This window comes from Molothrus aeneus, chromosome 27 (assembly GCF_037042795.1).
Source record: "Molothrus aeneus isolate 106 chromosome 27, BPBGC_Maene_1.0, whole genome shotgun sequence".
Classification (NCBI taxonomy): Eukaryota; Metazoa; Chordata; class Aves; order Passeriformes; family Icteridae; genus Molothrus; species Molothrus aeneus.
In genome coordinates, this window is record NC_089672.1 from 1,131,118 (window position 1) to 1,137,848 (window position 6,731).

Genomic DNA, 6,731 nt, shown 5'->3' on the forward strand with positions numbered 1-6,731 from the left:
CAAGTTTCATTTTCTCCATTTACACAGAATTGTCTTTCCCAATCACTGTCTTTGGGATTAATTCAACCGTTTGGCTTGGGATTGCTTTTAATTGCAGGAGCCATCAGTGTCTGGGCTAGAAACCCCCCCTTCAATCCACCCACTCTGTTCCCATTTCAGATCCCAGGAAACATTAACTCTTGCTTCTCCATGGCCCCAAAACAAGCCACATGGGCTGGCTCTGTGCTTCAAAGCTGGTGACTCTTCTATGGACAGAATTACACATTCTGATACTTTGAAAAGGACACCTGAAACTCCTGTGGGATCTTTCCAGCAAGGTAACAACCACCAGGAACTGCCTCCTTAATTCTTTCCCCTCCTCTCACCTGACAACTAACTCATCATCTTCCAGATGCTAAAAAGTTCAATGAAAACAGTTAACAAGCTGCTTCCCCTCCTGCTTTGTCTCTTCTTCCTCTCCTCCTGCTTTCTCTCCAGAGGACTCAGCTGTGAACTGCCACCAGCACTTTTCTTCTGTGGCTCTTGCAGAGAAAGGTGAATAACTTCTGTTTTCCCCCCAGAAAGCTCAATTTCATGAAGATGTCTCCATATCCATCCCAATTCCTCAGCTTACACAGATCCAACAGCATCAGCACAGCTCTGGGAATCCTCCCACTCCAGACCTGCCTTCTCCATGCCATGAGGTGTTCAGAGAGCTGGCAGGCACCAGGATTATTGCACGGGATGCTTGAATATCCCAGCTTGGAAGGGACCCACAGGAAACCCTGTCCCTGCACAGGCACCCCAAGAACCCCACCCTGAGCAGCCCTGGGAGCTCCTGGAGCTGTGGCAGCCTTGGCACCATTCCCTGGGGAGCCTGGGCAGTGCCCAGCAGCCTCGGGGGGAAGAACCTTGCCCTGAGCTCCATGCCAAGGCCTGGCACATGCCAAGCTCCATGCCAGTTCTGGCACGAGGGTTTGCACATATCGAGAGAAGCTTCTCCTCCAGGGACAGACACAGGAAATCCAAATCTGAGCTTGAGACATCTCCCCCTCCACTCCTTCACCTCCCAAAATATTTAATACAGTAAGTAGAAACAACTAAAAATAGTGGGGTCTCCATAACTTGAGACAGAAGGGTACAACACCTCCTGGCTGAGCTCCTTTTGCTCCCAGGTAATGGAGGAAACTCAGGCATGACCAACACTGCCTCTGCTAACTCCACCAGGCAGCCTTGAGCAAGCCAAGAGTGCTGCACAGGGCCCTGAGCAGCTCCTCAGGGATGTCCTTCCTGCAGTTCCAACACCAAACACACTCCTGGCCTCCACATCAGCAGCTCTGAAGCCACTGAGAAGTCCCTTTCAAAACCCCCTCAGGAGCTGCACTCCCAACGCTGCCATTTCTGTCTCTGCTCTCTCAGTCCTTTTGGGAAATTTCTACATCAACTCCAACAACACCCAGGGAAGCTGCCAGTTGTTATTTTAAGCACTTTGGCAAACCTGGTTTGTAGATGTTGTGCCTCTGATCTGTTCCATTTTCAGCAGAACTAGCTCACACTTTCTTCTGAGAGTCTGACTTCCACACATGACACCAAGCAGCCTTTGGGGTTTTTTTAACCTGAGCAATTAGCAGTTCTTAAAGAGACTTGTGTCTCCCATTAACAGAGGAAATGAGTCTACAAAGCAGGGAAGTTGTTCAGCACAACTCTGTTTCTTTACCAGAACATGACCATGCAGAAGAACCAACTTCACTGAACACAAGAGGAAAGAGAAGGCACTTGCTGCTTCCAAGCCCATCTGTCCAGGTGCTTCCCCATCTCCCAGCAGAACTCATTCCCAGATATTTGTGGCACCTGTAACAATTTGGTGTCTGACCATTAAAGCTGTGGCTGCCCCTGCATCCCTGGCAGTGCCCAAGGCCAGGCTGGACAGGGCTTGGAGCAGCCTGGGACAGAGGAAGGTGTCCCTGCCATGGCAGGGGTGGCACTGGATGGGCTTGAAGATCCTTTCCAAAACAAGCCATTCTGGATTGTCTAATCTACAGAATGAAGATGTCCCCAAAAGAACAACTGAGTCCCATGTACAGACAGGGGGTTCCAGAACATGGACAGAAGCACACCAGGTGTCACAGCCCATTAAGGGGTTTCCTATACAGAGAAAAAGCAACAGAAGTTCAGCAGAGCATCAGGGCCACCACAGCTCCAGCTCCCTCAGGAACAGCTCTGCAGCTGCTGCTCACTCCAGGCCAAGTGTGCAATGGCACAGGTGACAATACCTGAGCTGGAATATTTATTCTGCAAAAGAGAGCATCCTTTGTAGATGCACCCCTAAAGATGGGATTAGTGAACAGAGACAGGAGAACCCTCCTGCCCCTCCCTCCAAAAAACCCCACATTTGTCATAGAATCATCCCAGACTGATTTGGGTTGGAAGGGAGGCTAAAGATCATCCAGTGCCACCCCTGCCATGGCAGGGACACCTCCCACTGTCCCAGGCTGCTCCCAGCCCTGTCCAGCCTGGCCTTGGGCACTGCCAGGGATCCAGGGGCAGCCCCAGCTGCTCTGGGCACCCTGTGCCAGGGCCTGCCCACCCTGCCAGGGAACAATTCCTGATTGCCAAGATCCCATCCAGCCCTGCCCTCTGGCACTGGGAGCCATTGCCTGGCTCCTGTCCCTGCAGGCCTTGTCCCCAGTCCCTCTGCAGCTCTCCTGGAGCCCCTTCAGGCCCTGCCAGGGGCTCAGAGGTGTCCCTGGAGCCTTCTCTTGTCCAGGTGAGCAGCCCCAGCTGTGCCAGGCTGGCTCCAGAGCAGAGGGGCTCCAGCCCTTGCAGCATCTCCGTGCCTCCTCTGGCCTGGCTCCAGCAGCTCCACGTCCTCCTGCTGCTGGTGCCCAGGGCTGGGGCAGCTCTGCAGGTGGGGTCTCACCTGAGCACAGGGGCACAGGGGCAGAATCCCCCCCTCCCCTGCTGCCCACGCTGGGGGCTCAGCCCAGCACAGGGGGGGTTTCTGGCTCAGTGCCCATGGCCGGGGCAGCCTGAGCCTCTCACCCACCAACACCCCAAGTCCTTCCCCCAGGGCTGCTCTCTGTATTTTTCACCATTTGTCTAAATCATGGCACATTGGCCAAATCCTATAAAATGGGATCCAAAATTTAGAGGAAAAAATACTTTTAAAGAACAATTATAGCTGCTCTTCTCCTCTTTAAGAGGTCAAACTCTACTTTCTGCAGCTCTCCAAGCACAGAAGGCACAGGCTTGGAGCAGAGCACAGAAGAGGTGCTGCAGCTCGGAGCAGAATCACAAAAAAGCCCTTACTCTGTGTGGGAAGGCTAAAGGGAATATTTCAGCACATCAGGAGCTGAATCACTGCATGTGGGTGGAGCCAGACAGATTGACAAGATGTGGAACTTGAAAGATGACCTCAGCCCGAGATCAATCATCCCACAAAGTCGCTGACTGAGGGAACAGCACAGGGGGACAGCTCAAGGTGAGGAGGCTCAGTGTCACCCTGGTGCCACAGCTGCAGCACAGGCACAAGATGAGGTCACCCAAGGCCTGGCCCTCTGTGATCCCTCAGTGCCAGCAGGCCCAGCAGCCCTTTCTCTGCCACAGCACCTTCAGAGACTCCCTCCCTACAGCAGGACATGAAAGAGGCACCTTGGGGGAAGCCATTAGCAGAGGGCTCTTTTTCATGCATTAGATGAATGAGGAATTGAGCTGTCAGGTAATGACTTTGGAGTTGTGGAGAAGCCAACTTGATGGAAAGCTAAGAATTAATTGCAGATCAGACAAAAGCATGAAAAAATAAAAGCTGGTACACCACGCTTTCAGGTTTCACAGCCCTTCAGATCCCTAAACCCCACAAAATGTGCCCAGCAGGCGAATCCAGGACATGGAACTGAGCTCATCGTGCAAACAAAAACACATCAGGAACTTTTTGGGATTCAACTTTTCCCAGAAGCTCAAGCTTGGGGTCTATTCCCCACCCTGAGCACCATGTCCAGCTCTGGGCCCCCATCCACCATCAGGAGGACGTGGAGCTGCTGGAGCCCCTCTGCTCTGGAGCCAGCCTGGCACAGCTGGGGGAGCTCACCTGGACAAGAGAAGGCTCCAGGGACACCCCCGAGCCCCTGGCAGGGCCTGAAGGGGCTCCAGGAGAGCTGCAGAGGGACTGGGGACAAGGCCTGCAGGGACAGGAGCCAGGCAATGGCTCCCAGTGCCAGAGGGCAGGGCTGGATGGGATCTTGGCAATCAGGAATTGTTCCCTGGCAGGGTGGGCAGGCCCTGGCACAGGGTGCCCAGAGCAGCTGGGGCTGCCCCTGCATCCCTGGCAGTGCCCAAGGCCAGGCTGGACAGGGCTGGGAGCAGCCTGGGACAGTGGGAGGTGTCCCTGCCATGGCAGGGGTGGCACTGGGTGGGCTTTGAGGTCCCTTCCAACTCAAACCATTCTGGAATTCCTTGTATCAGAAAACTTGACATTTCTAAATGCAAATGAAACCAGACTTCTTCAGCACAGCATTTCTGAATTTTGCCATTAAAGACAAACCTGTTCAGGTCACTCATTACCCAGTTCTGTGCAGTCTCCAACTGCTGCTGTTGGTGACTCTGCAAGGTAAGAAAAATCCAATCTGAGACTTATTTAACGAATTGACCTAGAGCTTTCCCATTGGAGGCCAATATTATTTCTTACCAGTAGTTATTGTTATTAGCTAGTCAGCAGTAGTTATGGATATTGGTAAGAAATCAGCAGCACTAAATGAGATTGCTGAGCAATGCCCTGACAATTCCAAGTGCATTTGGTGGGTCATTCTGGAGTTCAAAACGTTTTTCTCTCCCCACCCTCCCAAATGTTCTGTCACTGTAAATACCATTTAGCACACTCTGTTCTGTGCTGTTCTCTCCTACACTCCAGCTACTCACGGGATCAGCCTGAGGAGGAGGGGGAGAAAGGTTTTCCCTCATTAATTCAAGTTGATCCCTGCTAATCTGAGAACAAATCCAAATTTTTAGCTCACTACAGCCCATAGAGGACATTATTTTCTGTGCTGCAGAATTAGGACACCACCTTCCCATGGCTGTGTTTCATTAAAGCAGGAAGGTAAAATAGGCAACACTGGGATCCTCAATCGACCCCAATGTCTGGAGCAATTCCAGCAGATGCAGAAATTCCTGTTCAGAGTGACAACAGTGAGGAATATGCATTTTATGTGATAGGGGAGAATTGGTATTATCCAAGTATTTGCATGGGCATCTGGACTCTTGGAGATTGTTCTTATGCACATAATCCCAAATAACCAGGATTTCCTGACTGGAGAGTTATTACCAAAAAACTTCCTTTTTCTCCATGAAGCATTCTCCTGCCTCCTCTCCCTTCAAACACATTATCCCACTCTTTCCAAGGACCAGGACAATCAGTCCAGACAGAATGGTCCCTTCTTAAAACAAGACAAAAGCACATGACCCAGGAGTCCTTCCAGGTGTCCTGCTTCATTCACATCCCACAGAGCAGCAATGAGAATTTAATGGGATATTGGGAAGGGATTCCTGGCTGGCAGGGTGGGCAGGCCCTGGCACAGGGTGCCCAGAGCAGCTGGGGCTGCCCCTGGAGCCCTGGCAGTGCCCAAGACCATAGTGAAGGTGTCCCTGCCATGGCAGGGGTGGCACTGGATGAGCTTTAAGGTCCTTCCCAACCCAAAGTCCAGCCATGACAGCAGAGCCTCCCCAGGCAGGGTTGGACGTGCCTGCACTCCCAGAGTCCAGCCATGTCATCCCTGACTCTGCTCTTCCTGCTGGGCTGAGTTTACAAGCAAGAAAACTCCTCCCTTTCCTTGCTCAACAGCCAGTTCAGCAAGCTCAATTTCAGATGTGAATCGAGCCAACTTTTCCTGGGCAGAACCACCTCCAAGAGCTCTGCTGGCCAAATCCAGACTGCACCAATATCCATTCCAATTCATTCTATGGTTTGCACAAAATTTAATCCAGCTAGAACTCAGGAAAAATAACACTCCCCAAACAGCAGGAAAATGACATTCCCTTTAAATCTTGAAGTTTTGTAAAACAAAGTGGAGAGGAAAAAATTGTAGCCATCAAGACCCTAAGCAGCAGAGAATATTAATTAATGCAATATAAGTGTTGCTCCAATTCCACTCATTGCTCTTAAGTAAATTATTTACTAATCATATGCCTAACAAGTTGTACCTCAAACCTGCTCCTTTCTCCACCCTGGGGATAGATTTGATGATGGCAGACACTTCATGCCCGTCAGTCACGTCCAGGGCTGAGATAACACAAACTAATCCAGTTGTTATTGCAGCAACATGAAACAGACACCATGGTCAGTGAAAACAAACACTTGATTTCCTCACCTTGGTAAGCAGGTAAAGTTATTTCACTTTCTCTGCCTGTGAGAGGAGTCCTAGGTCCTTTTTTGGCACTTTGCCCAAGCAACTTCTCCATATCAATGAAAACATCATAAACTTTGTAAACTGAAGGAAAGAGAACTGAACTGGGAAAGGGGTAGGGGGATGAAACGAGTTGGCAGCAATTTAAATTGGTATTTAGTGCATCAAAATAAAAGTGTCAACATCTCAATGACCTGTGGTATGGTGCCTCAATGGTATGTTTAGATCCAAGTAAAAGTAGATAAAGACATCTCCAGATATTAAACAGGTTTTCAAGAAGCCAGTGTCAGAATAAGATTGCTCTGGTTACAAGGACAGCTCTGGGGTGGGATATGAACTGCTGGAGCTGAGATTCAA